Source organism: Equus asinus, chromosome 22 (genome assembly GCF_041296235.1).
Source record: "Equus asinus isolate D_3611 breed Donkey chromosome 22, EquAss-T2T_v2, whole genome shotgun sequence".
NCBI classification, from domain to species: domain Eukaryota; kingdom Metazoa; phylum Chordata; class Mammalia; order Perissodactyla; family Equidae; genus Equus; species Equus asinus.
The window spans coordinates 40,899,123-40,916,254 of record NC_091811.1 but is presented as its reverse complement, the minus strand read 5'-3'; the positions used below and the strand labels follow the sequence as shown (position 1 = coordinate 40,916,254).

General features: G+C 40.6%; 1 long non-coding RNA gene across 1 annotated transcript; it reads right to left on the bottom strand.

Moving 5' to 3' along the window:
* Positions 1 to 455: 455 nt before the first annotated feature.
* LOC139041636 (uncharacterized) lies at positions 456 to 5,120 on the bottom strand. The gene is made up of 4 exons (XR_011497145.1): positions 4,872 to 5,120; positions 3,787 to 3,923; positions 2,629 to 2,686; positions 456 to 1,261 (listed from the first exon to the last, which is right to left on the bottom strand). It is a non-coding gene; the product is annotated as an uncharacterized lncRNA (long non-coding RNA).
* Between the last annotated feature and the right edge of the window lie 12,012 nt (positions 5,121 to 17,132).

Genomic DNA, 17,132 nt, shown 5'->3' with positions numbered 1-17,132 from the left:
CATGATAAGCCCCGAAATAGTTACCAGCTTTCCCTTGGATTATTTAAGGCTCTGCCATCTTTGAGCATGCCTAAATGCTTTCAATACCATTCATTTCTTCCTTCCTTCATTCAACAGACACTTATTTGGTGCCTGCTGTGTGTCAGATACAGTGCTCAGCACTAGGGTATATGAGGAACAGGATAAGGATGACCCTGCCTTGGGGAGCTTATGTTTTATAGGGTCTGTGGCTTCATTGAGAATTGGCAGTCTCTACATCACATTCACTGGTAGAAAGTGTCACATAGTTACCATTCACCCACTGTATAAAGTAGAATTCCCCTTTCCTTGTTCTAAAACTATTTCAATGAAAAACTCGCTCTTAAACCTTTAAAATGGGCCCAGCACTGTTTGTAGTCTCTACCTCAAGAACCTAGCAGCATAGCTAGAGAAGCAGAATGCATACATCTGGGTCAGCCCGAGAAAGCCACAAAACCATTTATTTTCTATTTGACTAGAGTGCTACAAAAATGAAAAGAGGGAAGGCTGACCCAAATGTCCTCCAAAAGAAGGATTTGGACTGACAGGGATGGTTCCAGGTGGCTCACATATCTCCCACAGAAGTAAATTACAAGCAAATACTTGTAGAGGCTTTAGGTCAAAGCATTAATCAACACTGAATCCCAATTTCCAACAGATATATTCATCCCAAGTGCATTCACAGTTGCTGTCCTATCCATAGACACACACCCACCAAATACACCCTCCCACCCAGATGGCTCATGGTGAACATAGCTTATTCCGAAGGGCTTACTCTAGAGTTGTTTTGAAGAAGGCAGCAACTTTGGTTATATGTTCAAAGCAATACCCCTGAGACCACAGCCAGGATAACTCTCATATTGGGGCTTCACACTGGGTGCCAAGTATATGCTAGGGCTTTCGCTGCGCCGCCTCTGCAAGGTGCCGCTTATGTATCCATTTTCCACATGAGGTAGTTGATGCTTCTGGAGGTTAAGTTGTCCACAGCCACATAGCTAGTAAATAGCAGAGCCAGAATTCAAACCCCCAGACTTTCAGGCTCCAAATGCCATACTCTTCTCTAGATGTGTTTTTTTCAAAGAAAATCCGAGAGGATTGCACAATTTTTCTGTTTATTATATGATGTTTTACTTCTGGTTTCTCCGAGTTTCATCCGGTCTTCAAGGAAGCATGTGCCACTGCCGCCTCAGGGTTAAACGATCCATTTGGCTATATCTCTTTGTTGTGGAGACTCCCTTATACTCTGGAAATGATAAGCTTGGTTATATTGTCCATAATTCTGATATGAAACTTCTTTTTATCTCATCTTTTATAACCTCCATCATAAACAGAAACTTTCACTCTCTTAGACCCAGTCTTTCTCAACTTACTTTCCAGTCTGGTATTAACATAAATGGAAGTAACTTATTAAATAACTATTAACAATTTCATTATAACTAGCTAATATAATAAGAGCCACCACTTTCAGTCCTCTAACTGTGGCCACATTAACTTCTTACATGTGTCCTTTCATAATTCTATGTCTTTGCTCATGCAGTGCCATTCACCTGAAATACGTTCTCCCCCATTTCTTCACCTGGCAAACTTCCTTTCATTCTTCAGGATGCACCTTAAAAGAAATTTTTGATGCTATCCCAGATATCCCAAGCTGAGTTGCTTGTTCAAATGTTGTATTAAAGTTCTATGGTCCTGTTACTTACTTGCCCATTCTATTGCAAATATCTGCTTAATTGTCTGCTCCCCTGCTGGCCAGTAAGTTGATTGCGGTCAGGATTGGTGTCTTACTCATCTGTAGATATGTAGCATCTGTGCAAGGCTTGGCACAGAAGAGGTGCTCAATAGATTTTAATTATGGAATAAGTGAAGTGGTGAAGATTTAATCCTTAGAATTTGCAATAAATATGTCTTCTGCAATGTGTCTTATGTAGGACCTCCTCCCTTCTTTTCTCTTCCTGCCTACTTATCATGTAAAGATACATGAAATATTTAAAACTTCAAGCCAGGCCATGGGGAAAACAGTGAGCCCTTTCTTCTTTCACAGTAGCATCCTTTGACTCAGTCCTTCAATCCGACTTACCTCCTTTACCAACATTATTTTCCAGTTTTAAAGTATGATGAATTATTTTGAGTATCTTAATTTACTAGAAGTATCCTTTGGTCATTGCTCCTCATATCTGACCCCTCTTTTTTTTTGTAGGACCCTCAACTTGGCCTTTCTATGCCCTTCCGTAAATCCCTGGCCCTTTTTCCTCTGTTGGTCCCATCTCCTGGGATGCATTGGTCATTGTAAAATTCTCCAGAGGGGAAGATCACAAGTGTTAACGCAGGTCTCTTAAACATAAGGGAATGTCTCTTCCTTACACGAAAACCACTTAACTCCTTTAGGGAATATGAGCAAAATGCAATGGGGTAAATGCAGCCACTCATTATGAACAAACACAAGCTAACCAACGCAAGAAAGGACCTCATAGATGTTTATGTATGAGACAGTGCAGAAGCTAAAACATAGGCCTTGAAGCCAACCAAATCTGGGTCCAAATTCCAGCTCTCCCACTTACTGTCAGTGTCACCTCAAGTTCATCATCCATAAAATTGGTATTAAAATTATACCTGTGTCACAGAGTTGTTGTACCTGCCGATTTCTGGCATCACCGTCTTGGATCATCACCTGTTAAGTAAAACCTGTAGATCAGAAGATCAGCAAATTTCTTCCAATTCTAAAATATCCTGTGATTGTGTTGCCTTACATGTTCCTCTATTTCTTCTCTTGGTTCCTTCCTTAGATTTATAATAGAAAAGGAGCCGACTATCATTGTTTATGACCAGTCTTTGAGTTTTGCCATTGATTGACATTTCCCCCCTCCCTAAACTCCCAGTCTTCACAGGCATATACACAAGAACTAGTTAAAGCTTTCCAACAACTCTCAAAGCAGCTGAACTGCTTTCTTTTGGATGGGGGTATTCCTAGACCAAAGATTAGATTGAAGATTATTTTCAGTGTATCAGAAACGTGGGTTTCTAGTCTTCCAGATGATAAAGCATCGACAAGATAACTGCAATTGTACTCAGCAAGGGTTTAAATCTCATTAGAAAACTGTCATCCCTTCTAGGTTATTCTACTTAAAAATATGGAGATTTGTAAGGACAATTCAAAGTGGAATCAAACAAATGAAAAACAATATCTAAAAACTTTTTTAAAAGTGGGATCATTTAACTTGGTAAGAAGAGACAGAGGCAAACTTAGTAATGGTCTTTGGACTTGAAAGGCCCTGCAAAAGAACAGTAACAAACAATTTTGAATCTCTCTTGGGAGCAGAACAAGAAAACTCCCCTTTTGAGAGCTCAGTGTTAGCAACTGCACTTGTTACTTTTCCTTATGACCTTTTGCACAAAATAGTCTGATTTCCTTATCTGCAGTTTTCTTGGTCTGTACAGTAATGAACGTTTATTGGCCTTCCCAGTCTAAGTATATTCATGATAAAAGAGTAATTTCTAATCTGCTTCCCTCTTATATGATTATGAAATCCAAAGGTAATTATAAGGAATGTGGGTGTGTGAGCTCTATGCTGAAAGCCTGCATTCTCACAGCCAGCAGGACCCTTGTTAAAGGCCACTTCTAGCACTAAAAGGAGAGAAAAGGCTGGGACCTCCTATAAGAGACCCGCCCTCTTATCTTACAAGAGGGTTGCCTGGGCCATACCCCAACAGGGGGCTTAAGAATACTTCTGTCTTTTTACTCAGGCTCATGAAAAGGAAGAGTCCACTTACCTGCCATATTGGAAGAGAAGAAAAAGGAATGCTCCCCCTTCTTCTATTTAGGACCACATAAGTCGTCAAGACCACCACAGTCCTCAATGACTGGAAGGAAAAAGCAGGCTCTGATCAAAGGTGGCTGCGGGATGACTCTGTAACAATAAAGTGCATAAAATGTGTCAACCTCCACCAAAAAATGTTATGTGCATTACTGCTTCCAATCCCGTCCATAAAACTTCATGAAGTAGACACTACTGTCACCATACTATAGATGAGAAAGCTCACACTCAGAATGGCCAAGAGTCTTGCTCAAAGTCACAGCCAGAAGAAGTCAAGCTGAGATGCAAGACCATGTTTATCTTACTTCAAAGCCTGTATCTTAACTGCACTCTATGGCTTCCCTGATTCAGAAGGACTCTAATCAGAACCCGAGCAGACCAGGAAGGCTGCTAGAGCAGGACAAAGGCCGCAGGGGTCAGCCTGGACCAGCTCTCGTAGAAAGAAAGTACATGATTGCTATGACCTCTAACAGCAAAGAAGAGATTGAAAAGCAAATGTTGAGCTATCCCTCACCTGAGCCCCCCCACGAAATGCAAACCCTGGGTAAGCAGGTCAAAGTGAAGAATTTAAGCCCTAGGACTAAAATCATGGATAAAAGGTCCGCATGCAGTGGCCTAAGCTAAGTAGTGTGGAGTGCAAGACCCAGGCTGACTCAGGGCTTAAGCCAACTGTGAAAAACAGGAGTGGAACTGAGTTTAGACCTGTTTGGGTTGGGGTCAGCATCACAGAATCTTTAAAAGTAGAGGGCATCCACAGAGCAGTAACATTGGGTAGGACCGACTCGTTATCCCAGGACAAGGCTATCTGTCCTCTGCTCTCACTTTAAGTTACATTTCTGTGTGGGTGAATGTGGCCAAGTGGGTGTGGTTAGCTCTCAGAGCAAGGCAAGTTTGTGTGTGTGTCCTTTAGAGCAGAAGGCTTGGTCCTCTGCAGAGCCTTTGCAGTTCTAATAGAGAAGATGTAACCATGAAAGAGATGACATTTATAATAGTCTGCACCATTTGGGGTAATGGTACAAATAGTGCAAATTAAATATTTACCTGCAAACCCAAATGCCAGAGCACCAACCATCTTGCCCAACAGTTTCATCGGCTGTCCACTCCTTAGCCTTTGCATGTTCTCAATTCAGAGCTCTGGGCATCTTGATGCCACCTTTCCTGCCAATAGGATTTCATTTACACCCTGAATGCTTTCAACTGGAGATTATGCTGAACAATATCCTCTGCTCAGTAGATTGACTTCAATTGAGGCGTGAACAGGAGTATCTTTTCATCCAAATATCACACCTGGAAAAACAAAGCAAGCTTTGTTCCTCATCTGAGCAAAAAGATCCTGTGAAAATGATTTATTCTTGCTCTTTGGTTTATAAAACATAATATTACCCTTCTTTCTTAAAGTGAAAGGTTTTTTTAATCCAGAGCCGTTGCAGTTAGTATGATGCAAGTTTATAGGCTTAGGGTGGAGTTTAGACGGAAGGCTTACCTTTGAGTTATCTCTGTGCCCAGACCAGGACAAGGAAGCAATAAACCCAGAAACTCATTGTCAAACATGAGCTGATTTTGAATTTATTATAGAAAATAGTCTTGAAGATTCTGTATTTCCCAATTCTATCACATATATTTTTTTATTTGATTTTACAACAGTTAATTGGAAAAACAAATGAATATGTGAGTGCTTACTAATGATAAAGCACTATACCCAGCATTGTAAAGGACACATTCCTCACTCTCATTTATTGCTGGCAGTAGTTGCCAATACCTATAAAAGTTCAAATCACATACCCTCTGACCAGCAATTGAATTTCTAAGAATTCATACTACAGATGTATTAGTACTTATGTAAAATGGCATATGTAAGATTATTCATGCAGCAGTATGCATAGTAACTAAAGACTGGTGCTATTGATCATCAATATTGGTCAAATAAATTAAGTTACAGCTTTTCATAAGACTGTCGAAAAGAATGAGGGTGCTCTTCCTGCATTGACTGGTAACTTTGCCAAGATATAATGTTCAGTGAAAATAAGAAAGATGCAGAACAGTCTACATAGTGTGTTAGTGTTAGGTATATTTGAAAAGATGCAAAAGAAACTGGTAACAATGGTTCTCTTCTGGAAGAAAACTAGACCTATCTTTAAATGCCTCAAATTTGACCCATTGGCTTTTGACATTGATCCCATGGCCAAATGGCTGAGATCACAGCCTCTTATTATGTGTTAGATAAAGAGTTATTTTCCAGTGAAAAGTAGTACAAGTTTTATTTCTATTCATGTCTCTTTTATATATTTTTGCATGTGGGAAACCCCAATTTACTTTCCAATTTTCCATCCAATTGGCAATATATCCAGTCTTTGAATGGCTGCCAGGTCTTTTCCATCTTGGGCAGAATTCAAGTGGACTCTAAGAGAAATCATCCTCTCCTTGTTTGCATGCACATCCTGTCAGAACATTATTTTGTAAAGTCAGTGTAAATACACATGTTCTTAAATGTTAAAATGTTATGGGAAATAGATCGCCTGAGAGAAAACAAGACTGCATGTAAGAAGAGTAAGCCAAAGAAAATGACAGAAGTCAGAAAAGAGCATGAAAAATCAAGGTTAAGTTCGTTAACGCCTGAAGGAAGAAAGATTATGTGTGGGCATTAAGAAACTAAAAGCCATTAAAAACTAGTTTAAAAATATTCCTATGGGGGGAGCCAGAATAGATTTACTACTGCAGGGGGTGACTCCTTTGCACTTTGTTCTGAACTGCAGAGCATTCTTCTTAAAGTGGAGGGTGTGTACCCCATGGAGGGTGCAAATTTACACAATAGGATACAGGATGACAAATTAGAATTTTATTTTTATAATTTCAGTTCGATTTGTGGATGTTTTATTATGTGCATAATATATTCTTTCAGTAGGACATATTTCTCACACACACTGAGATATTGAATGTTCGAACTTTCTTTGGGATGCGTGACGGAAAAAACCACTGAACCACTGCTCCAGGCTAGAATGAAAGAAACCAGAGGGGAAAATCTTCCTGCTTTGGTGTCTAGGTTTACTCAATGAAGGCAGAAGATTGTATTAGAATAAGAGACAAGACATTTTAGGAAGCCTGGAACAGATCTAAGCCAAGTAGAATTCTATGGTTTTGATTGTAATTTAGTAAACGACACATATTTATGTCCTGAGAACCCCATGCACTGTAGTTGTCGAGTTTTTTTACCCTCAGCAACTTAGTAGTGTCCTGGTGGTGACTTGGGACCCAGAGACTGCAGGGAAAAGATCAAAGGGACAAGAGCTATAATCTTGAAATTTTAGCCCCAAAGGAAGAACCATCTTCGGTCCCTGTGGGGCCACAAATGAAATTCAGCAGAAAAACAGGGAGTCTGTTCTAACAGTTCCCCTCACATTTTATGATTCATTCAATCAACTTCTACTTCCACCAAGATGGAGTATGTGGTACCAGATTTGTCTTCCCTCTGTAAACAACCGGAAAAGTAAACAAAAATATATGAAACAACTGTTTTTAGACCTTAGACAACAGACCTTCCAGGACTTTGATCACTGAGAGAAGAGAATAAAATGAGGTAAGCCCTAAATCACCTCAGCTTTCTGCCTGGAGGCATTTTCCAGTCCGCAGAATAGTGAGAGGGGTCCAACCAGAGAACAGCTGCATGAGATAAAGAGACAGGCGGCATTCAGGAAGGTCAAGGAACGTCCTCGTCATGTTGAAGCAGTGGGAAAATGGTAATGTATAAAAGTTTGTGAATCATTTGCTTTTATTTAGCAAATTAGAGAATAAGTTATAAGCAAACACATACATACATAAATGCGTTGCAATAATAATTTCATTCTTACTCAGAAATTCTAACATCCTTTCTGGAATGGGAGATGAAAGCATGGATTATACCCTCAGTTTACATGTTTGTGACACAAGTGAATGTCACCCATTATGTATGTTGTGAAAATTGTTCTAAAAGATTATTTTTAATGACTACACAATTTACCATTCTGGATCTATAGCAGCAATGATATCTAAGAACAGGGCTTTGCTAGGTATGAGGACCCGCCCTCTGCTTTCAGGGTCCAAAGAAAATGTGTGAAAGTCAGACGCACAGTAGTAATAACAACAATAATAAAATAGGAATAACACAGCTGTCATTTATCAACTTTTACTATGGACAAGGCACATGTTATACAAGGTGGCATTTAATCTTCATGACAATCCTGTGAGGTACATTAGCATCACTATTCATATTTGACAAGGAAATTGAGGCTCCTAAAGGTTGACTTGCTCATGATCATTGCAGAGGATTTGATCCCATATCTGATTCCAGAGTTCATACTCTTAAGCCATTACACAAGACCGCCTCTCAAGTCTCAATCAGCTGCTTGGGGAGCATGGAATCAGAACCAGGAGAGTGAAATACATCAGATGAGACTGGGGGTATCAGTCAAGATTCAGCGCAGGAAACAAAGAACTCTAGGTATTTAGGAATGACGGATTTAATAAGGAATCATGATTGTTGGAAGGGCCAAAGGAGCAGGAGTCCAGCATCTGCCACTGGAACTATTGTGTTCCAGAAATAAGAGGGATCAGAAAGCTGGGATCAGCAAACCATAGTGGCTTCTACTACATCCATAACTGCCATAACTGTCCAGAACACCCAAGAAAATGGACGCTACACCTGAGAACAGAGTCTGGCCCCTACAGTCACCTTTTTCACCTCTTGACACATTTCCATAACTTGCTTGCCAGAAGAAACCATGTCAGAAAGACGGCTTCCAAAGAACATACAATATGGGGCTGGCTCCGTGGCCGAGTGGTTAAGTTCGTGCGCTCCGCTGCGGCGGCCCAGGGTTGGGATCCTGGGCGTGGACATGGCACCGCTCGTCAGGCCACGTTGAGGCAGCGTCCCACATCCCACAACTAGAAGGACATGCAACTAAGATATACAACCGTGTACGGGGGGGTTTGGGGAGATAAAGCAGAAAAAAAAAAGAAAAAAGAAAAGAAACAAAGAACATACAATGGGGAAAGGATATTCTCTTTAAAAAACGATGATGGGAAAACTGGATATCCACATGCAAAAGAATGAAACTGGACCCCTATCTTACACCATACGCAAAAGTCAATTCAAATGGATTAAAGACTTGAATGTAAGACCTGAAACCATAAAACTCCTACAAGAAAATCGGGTAAGCTCATTGATGTTGGTCTTGGAGATGATTTTTTGGATTTAACAACAAAAGCAAAGGCAACAAAAGCAAAAATTAAAAAGTGGGACTACATCAAACTAAAAAGCTTCTGCACAGCAAAGGAAACCATCAACAAGATGAAAAGGCAAGCTACTGGATGGGAGAAAATATTTGCAAACCACATTTCTGAAAAGAGGTTGATATCCAAAATATACAAAAATCTCATACAACTCATACAACAGCAAAAATCCAAAAAGCCCAATTAAAAAATGGGCAAAGTACCTAAATAGACATTTTTCCAAAGATATACAAATAGCCAACAGGTACATGAAAAGGTGCTTAATGTCACTAATCATCAGAAAATGCAAATCAAAACCACAGTGGGATACACTTCATACCTGTTTGGATGGTTATCAAAAAGACAAGAGATAACAACCGCTGGCAAGGATGTGGAGAAAAAGGAACGCTTGTGCACTGTTGGTAGGAATGTAAACTGGTACAGCCACTATGGAAAACAGTATGGATGTTCCTCAGGAAATTTAAAATAGAACTCCCATGTGATCTAGCAATCCCACTTTGGGTATACATTCAAAGGAAAAAATCATTATCTCAAAGAGATAGGTGTACTCCCATGTTCATAGCAGCATTATTTACAACAGCCAAGGTGTGGAAACAACCTAAGTGTCTGTCAACAGATGAATGGATAAAGAAGATGTAGCATATATATACAATGGAATATTATTCAGCCTTACAAAAAAAGACAGAAATTCTGCCATTTGCAACAATATGGATGAAACTGGAGGGCATTATGCTAAGTGAAATGAGTCAGACAGAGAAAGACAAATACCACATGCTATCACTATGTGTGGAATCTAAAAAGGAAAATCAAACTCATAGAAATAGAGTAGAAAAGTAGTTGCCATGGGCTGGGGGTGGGGGAAATAGGAAGAGGTTGGTGAAAGGGTAACTCTCAGTTATGAGATGAATAAGGTCTGAGGATCTCATGTGTAACGTGGTGACTATAGCGGAGAACACTGGATTGTATAATTGAATTTTACTAAGAGAGTAGAACTCTAATGTTCTCACCAAAAAAAAGATGGCCTCCATCTCACATCTGCCTCCATACCTCTCATGAGTATATCTGTTTGGAGGAATCCAACTTACATTTAGAGCCCTAGCTGCAAGAGATTAAGGGAAATATAGCTTTTATCTTTCCAGCCCCTGCAGCAAGAAAGGCACATAGAAGGAGTTAGGAAGAAATGTCAATCCAGCATAACTAGCAGAAATGGCGTCAGACTAAGACAGCCTAGTGGGTTCACGTCACAGCAAGCCTGAGCTTGTCAGCACCACCATCAGACTGTAAGCTCCTGCTAAATGATGTCATCTGTCTTCCTGTTAGTTAAACCCTCATAACCTAATATAGGTCCAATACATAGCTCTTGAATGAAAAACTATTTAAAGATCTTCTACAGAGTGGCTAAGAAGATGTTCTTCATTGTCAGAAAGATCTTGATTCAAGTACCGATGTCTCCTCATCTGTGAGTGAGAGAAGCTATAGCTTAGCACACAGCATTCAATAATGTTTGTTGTTATTATTGGTACCATCATTATTACTACTCCTGCCCCTTGTATCTAACTCTACATCAGGGATCAACTTGCCAGTTATAACCATGGACATATTCTGAGTCAGAAGGCTGCAACTCCCTCTCTTCTCTGGACGGTGGCTGGGTGGGCATTATATCTTATATTCTGTGCTTCCAAGGATGCCCAACCCCTCGTGTGAGTAGTATCATTGATTGATTTGTATAGATATATGCTTTAGATCTTATACTGTCTTCAGTGTTAAAAGATTAATTCCTGCTGCCTTAGAAGCCAGTCAGTAACTTCAAACACCAAAACATTTTATTTTACTTTATTTTTAGATTTTTTTTCCCTCTTTCTCCCCTAAGCCCCCCAGTACATAGCTGTGCCCTCCTAGTTGTGGGTCCTTCCAGTTGTGGCATGTGGGACGCCACCTCAGCATGGCCCAATGAGCGGTGCCACGTCCACGCCCAGGATTCGAACCAGTGAAACCCTGGGCCGCTGAAGCAGAGCGTGTGAACCCAACCACTGGGCCATGGGGCCGGCCCTACCAAAATATTTTAGATGAGGAAAATATGACTCTAAACTGCAGTTCTTTAATTACTGGTGAGCTTGAGCATTTTCTAAAATGTTTCATTGGCCATTGGGCTTCATGTGAATGTGTGTGTGTGATTTGCTTATTCATTTACCTATTGGAGTATTAGGCTTCTTCTCATTAATTTCTAAGCACTCTTTACATATTTGAGATATATTTGATAAGTTAGTTATTTCTTGTACACATTATAAATATTTTTGTTTTTATCATTCTATTTTTTTACAAACAGAAATTCTTAATCTCTTCATATAGGGTCCCACTTTTATTTTATTTTAGAGAACTATTTCCCACTTCAATATGAAATATGTATACTTTTGTTTCTGATTTTACTAATATTTTATAAGCACAATTTTAATGGATACAAAATATACCAGTAGGGGTTAATCATAACATATTTAATTAGTCCTCTATCTTTGGATAGTTAGGTTTTTCCCAACAGTTTGCTATTTAAAACAATAAAGTGATACGCATCCTTGTGCCTCTCTTTTCCCATATTTCATAAGACCAAGACCGAGATATATAAACATTTCACTATTCTTTATACATGTCGCCATTTCAGTATTTTCTTACTAATTTCAGTGTCCCAGCTCTGTATGCCCATTCATCCTACCATTTTGACTATTAAAAACTCATATTACAGGCCAGGCCTGATGGCCTAGTGGTTAAAGTTCTGTGTTCTCCACTTTGGCAGCCCAGGTTCACTTTCCAGTGGTGGAACCACACCACTCATTCGTCAGTTGCCATGCTGTGATGGCACCTCACATAGACGAACTAGAATGACTTACTACTGGGATATACAACTACGCACTGGGGCTTTGAGGAGAAAGAAAACAAACCTCACATTGCTAAGGAGAATCCATTCATATCTAAGAATCCTCCACAAAACATATTAAAACTCTTAACTCATAAAAATGTTTTGATTAACTGGTTTTCCAGGGTAGGAACTTGAGATAGAATGACCACATAATTTATTGTCAAAATAGGATACTTTTGGGGCCAGCCCAGTGGCATAGCGGTTAAGTTCGCACGCTCTGCTTTGGTGGCCCAGAGTTCACAGGTTCAGATCCTGGGCACAGATCTACACACCACTCATCAGGCCATGCTGTGGCGGCATCCCATATACAAAGTAGAGGAAGACTGGCATGGATGTTGGCTCAGGGACCATATTCCTCCAGCAAGAAAGGAAGATTGGCAATAGATGTTAGCTCAGGACCAATCTTCCTCACACACAGAACAAAAAACAAAAAAACAGGTCACTTTTGAGAGAAAAAGGGGTCATATTAAGAATTAGGTTGACAGGGGCCAGCCCCGTGGCTGAGTGGTTAAGTTCGCGAACTCCGCTGCAGCTGCCCAGGGTTTCACTGGTTGGGATCCTGGGCATGGACATGACGCCACTCATCAGGCCATGCTGAGGTGGCATCCCACATGCCACAACTAGAAGGACCCACAACTGAGAATATACATCTAGGTACCAGGGGGTTTTGGGGAGAAAAAGGAAAAAAAAAAAATCTTAAAAAAAAAAAGAATTAGGCTGAGACAAGAGGCATTTACACCAGAGCTCGTGGTCACCTAGTTACAGGGTGCATTCTCGAATATGGAGTGTCAAATAATATGAGCAGTCCACGGGGAAGATGTCTCATTGGTGATGTGTGCTATGTGTTGGGTCACAATCTGACACCAACAAAGGTATCCCTGATTCCTGCTCCCCTAAACCTTCCTTAAACTCCACGCTTGGAGAAGAGTTTTGTGAGACAGATAATCAGAAGAGGGGCACAGGTAACTAAGATTTCCTCTGGCTTCAGGGAAAATAGCTATGAGCATACAGAGGAGTCATTCTCATTCGCTTTCTCTGCTAATGAGACCCTTCCAGTTTGGTCTCCCACCCCTGGGCAGCTGTGAATGGGATCACTGGGGACCAAAACTGCTTGGATCTGAGCACAGCTGCTTGGGTCTTGATTGAACATTTCTGCAAATATGATCCATGTTTCATTGGTTATCACCTTCTAAATCTTCATTTTTCAAAACTTGTCATAAAACAGTTTGGCTCTACATACAGCTGTGTAGACATTGACTTAAACTGGCTTCTACTACTTAATCAAACCAATAGAGGAGGAGATAGATGAACACACTTTTATCCTCCTCTCTCGTGAGGCAGCTTAAATAATGAAGATAAAGTTAAGAAACAATAAATGTGACCTTTGCCTAACGTGATAGCAAACAGGCATCTCAGAATTTTAGAGCTGGATGGGATTTTAGAGATAACCTAATCTAGCCCTTTCATCTGTAAAATGAGGACACCAGGACCTAGAGTGTTAAGTGACTTATCTAAGGAGTACGGCTCATGGAGGTGGAGCAGAGACAGCCACCTAGCTCTATGACCCCTAGGCCAGTGGTCTTTGTAGCACAACTCAGAACCACATTTTGTTGTTGTTATGATGATGAAGGAAGTAATGTTTGACTTTTCTGTTTGGGGGCAAGTAAATACAAGGTATTTATTCCCATTACAATGTTATAGAAGAGTAGTTAGAGAGATTTTTCCAGACATGCTTGTCATTAGATAATTGACCATACAGTGCTTACAACAGAAGCTCATAAAGCCTAAAGACACTGAAAAGAAAAACACAAAAATAGATTGAATCAAAATGGAAACGCTCTACAAAACATAGACTGATTGCCTATTGTTTCACCTTTTCTCCAATGGAGATATGAATTTAGTTGGCCTTGATGGAAGGACAATGATGAGTTGATTGATTTGCTTGTACACTATGTCAGAGAGACTAGAAAATTACTAAGGTAACATGAGAAATAGGAAAATTCTGAAATTACTTTGTCTGAAGACATTATCCTTTTGAACCAAGCTTTTCAAAATACAATCACAACTGGTGTCTCCAAGACTGTTTCTAGGAGACAGCCTGATTTTCTTGTCACGTTAGCAAACAGACAAGCAGCTCCCGTGGCTTGCCCATCACCCCTGAAGCATGATCCTGGCAAAGAGCCTGTGAAACAAAATGTTGGTGTGGACTGCACCAGTCACCACAAAACTCAGAGCAGAAAGGGAGGGTGTTGGGGATGGAGTTATTTGAGGACAGAATTCAGTGCAGCAGTTGTAAAGAACAGCACCATTGCAGACCGAAAGGGGAAGATTCTGTGGCCAGGATCTTTTAACTCTATGCCTCTATCATGACTCTTCCACAAGGGGTATCTTTCCCTTGTCATATTCTCCACAATGTTTCTCTCCCACAACCCCATCCTAACCCGCATGATCCCGAACAATTGCCTTGAAGTCATTCCCTCTCCTTGCTCCAAGGCACAGGGTAGAAAAGGACCGTGGGTTGGAAAGAGGAAATTGGTGAAGAATAGGACCACTCACAGAAATATAACTTCACAAAACAATTTCATCTCCATGAGACATGGGTCTTTCTTCGTTTCATGAATGTGTCTAAGTCACTAGAACAGTGACTCAATCATCTAATACTTTTAATAAATACTTGTTAAATTAATGAACAAACTTCTGAGTCCTTAACTTACCATAATGGTGACAGATTGCTGATCTCCATCATTATTTGGTTCCTTTCCAGGGTTTCACCAAAATTTGATCATCTAACACAATGCCCAGGAAATAATCATCTCTAATCTATTCTGGTCAAGCTAACCATGCTTGTTGGCCAAAACCGCAGTGTTCTCTGAGGCCTGCAGGTGGCACTCAGGCACTATCCTGCCTGAAAGGGAGCAGAGAAACCTTTGGTAGGCCAGGAACCCACGCCTGAAGTGCAAGAGGAGATATTTGTAGGTTTCTTTTTTTTTTTCCATCTTTCATGTTCCCCTTTCCATTCTATCCATTTAAGCTAGTAGTAAGTTGTGTGTGTCAGAACTTCCTGCCTGGGGGAGGTCAGGGAGGAATGCAGAGTAAATCTGGAACTTTTTGTGCTTTTTTTCCCCTAAAAGTCAAAAACCTAGAGATAGAATAAAATTTGAGGAAATAAACATGGAGAAGCGGAAGGGAAAGAAATGGGATTCTCCTTATTAAAGAGAGCCTGGGCCGTTGGCTTGTTTGCAAGAGGAGCTGTGCATGGCTCCCTGGCCTCAAAGGGACACTGTGGTAGGCAGCCCACATACAAAGTAGAGGAAGATGGGCATGGATGTTAGTTCAGGGCCAGTCTTCCTCAGCAAAAAAAAAAAAAAAAGAGGAGGATTGGCAGCAGATGTTAGCTCAAGGCTATTCTTCCTCAAAAAAAAAAAAAGTCCTACCTTCTTCTTTTGCTCCTGTCTTTTGAACAAAGCCTCATTTCTCCTATTATACCAAGACAAATTATAAAAGGAAAATAATTGTTGCTGTCCTTGAGCCACTGTCACATCTCAGGCAGCATCTGCTCCCATACTACCTTCTGTACCAGACTTCACTACCTGCTCATGAAATACAACTCAGCTTAGGAAGAGACCAAGCAGAACTCAAATCTATGTTTAAAGACCTTATAATAAATTCTAATCTCAGATAGAAATTTTCTGCTTTTTCATTATCCACAAAAGTTCTTCTCCATTTAACACAGGCCATCAAGTAATGCTGAAACAAGTACATATTTTTGTAAGGAGAAATATGATTTCCCAAAGTGACTAAGAAATTAAACCACAATGTGAAGTCATACTTTCTGGTATAAAATTACTAACATACCTGTAAAAGCCACAGTCACCTGTCATATTAACCAGCAACCTCAAGAATGAAAATATCTCTTTAAAAATGTCCAAATCTTCCTGTGTGCTAGACATTAAATAGAAAGTACCATTTGCTCTGAGTTCAGGAGAATTTCCTGCTACACATACTGAAATATGTCCCCGATCAAAGTGGTGTGAAATCAGACTGCAGATAAACAGATTACGATTGCAAATTTTAAGATGTTTTGAATAGCAACATGAAAGTTAAAACACGCCCTGCTTATTTTCTTCAGCATTTGGGATTACATTACATAGACTAGTGAATGAGGATCTAAAAATTCTATTGAAGTTACTCTTTGGCAATGACAGAGTCACTTCACCAATAATTACACATGCAAAGAAACTAATTTTTAAAATAATATTTCAGGGGCTGGCCCAGTGTTGTAGTAGTCAAGTTTGCATGCTCTGCTTCAGCAGCCTGGGGTTCACAGGTTAGGATCCCAGGCACAGACCTACACACCGCTCATCAGGCCATGTTGTGGCAGCATCCCACACACAAAAAATAAAGGAAGACTGGCACAAATGTTAGCTCAGCAACAATCTTCCTCAAGCTAAAAGGGGAGGATTGGCAATGGATGGTAGCTTAGGGCCAACCTTCCTCACCCCCTAAAAAATAACAGCAATATTTCATTTTGTTAAATGACTTAATAATGTTAAGAAATGGTGGGGCCACCCCGGTGGCGAGTGGTTAAGTTCACGCGCTCTGCTGCAGGCGGCCCAGTGTTTCGTCAGTTTGAATCCTGGGTGCAGACATGGTACCACTCATCAAGCCACGCTGAGGCAGTGCCCCACATGCCACAGCTAGAAGGACCCACAACTAAGAATATACACTATGTACTGTGGGGCTTTGGGGAGAAAAAGGAAAAAAGTAAAATCTTAAAATTAAAAAAAAAAGAAATGGAAAGGTCCTGTAGGGAATGGTTTGGAGCATGGCCCCGATGCCTGCTTCAGGACCAAGGCACTCAGACCCCAGCTGCTGAGAGTACTGGTTTGCTGATGGCTCACAGCTGAGTCCCCTTCTGCCTCTCCCCCTCTGCCAAAGCCTTGCCCAAGGTTTTCCTCCTCCTCAGGGGTATCCCACATTTACTGACTGGTCAATAACAGGGTACAAAGGCCTGCCCCCTTGCCTCAGTTCAGGGTGACTCTGAAAGGAAACTCGAGCTCCAGGGCTCCCAACAGGATTTTCTGAGGCCTCTATTGCAAATTGTTCACAGTTCAACTTCTCCCTCT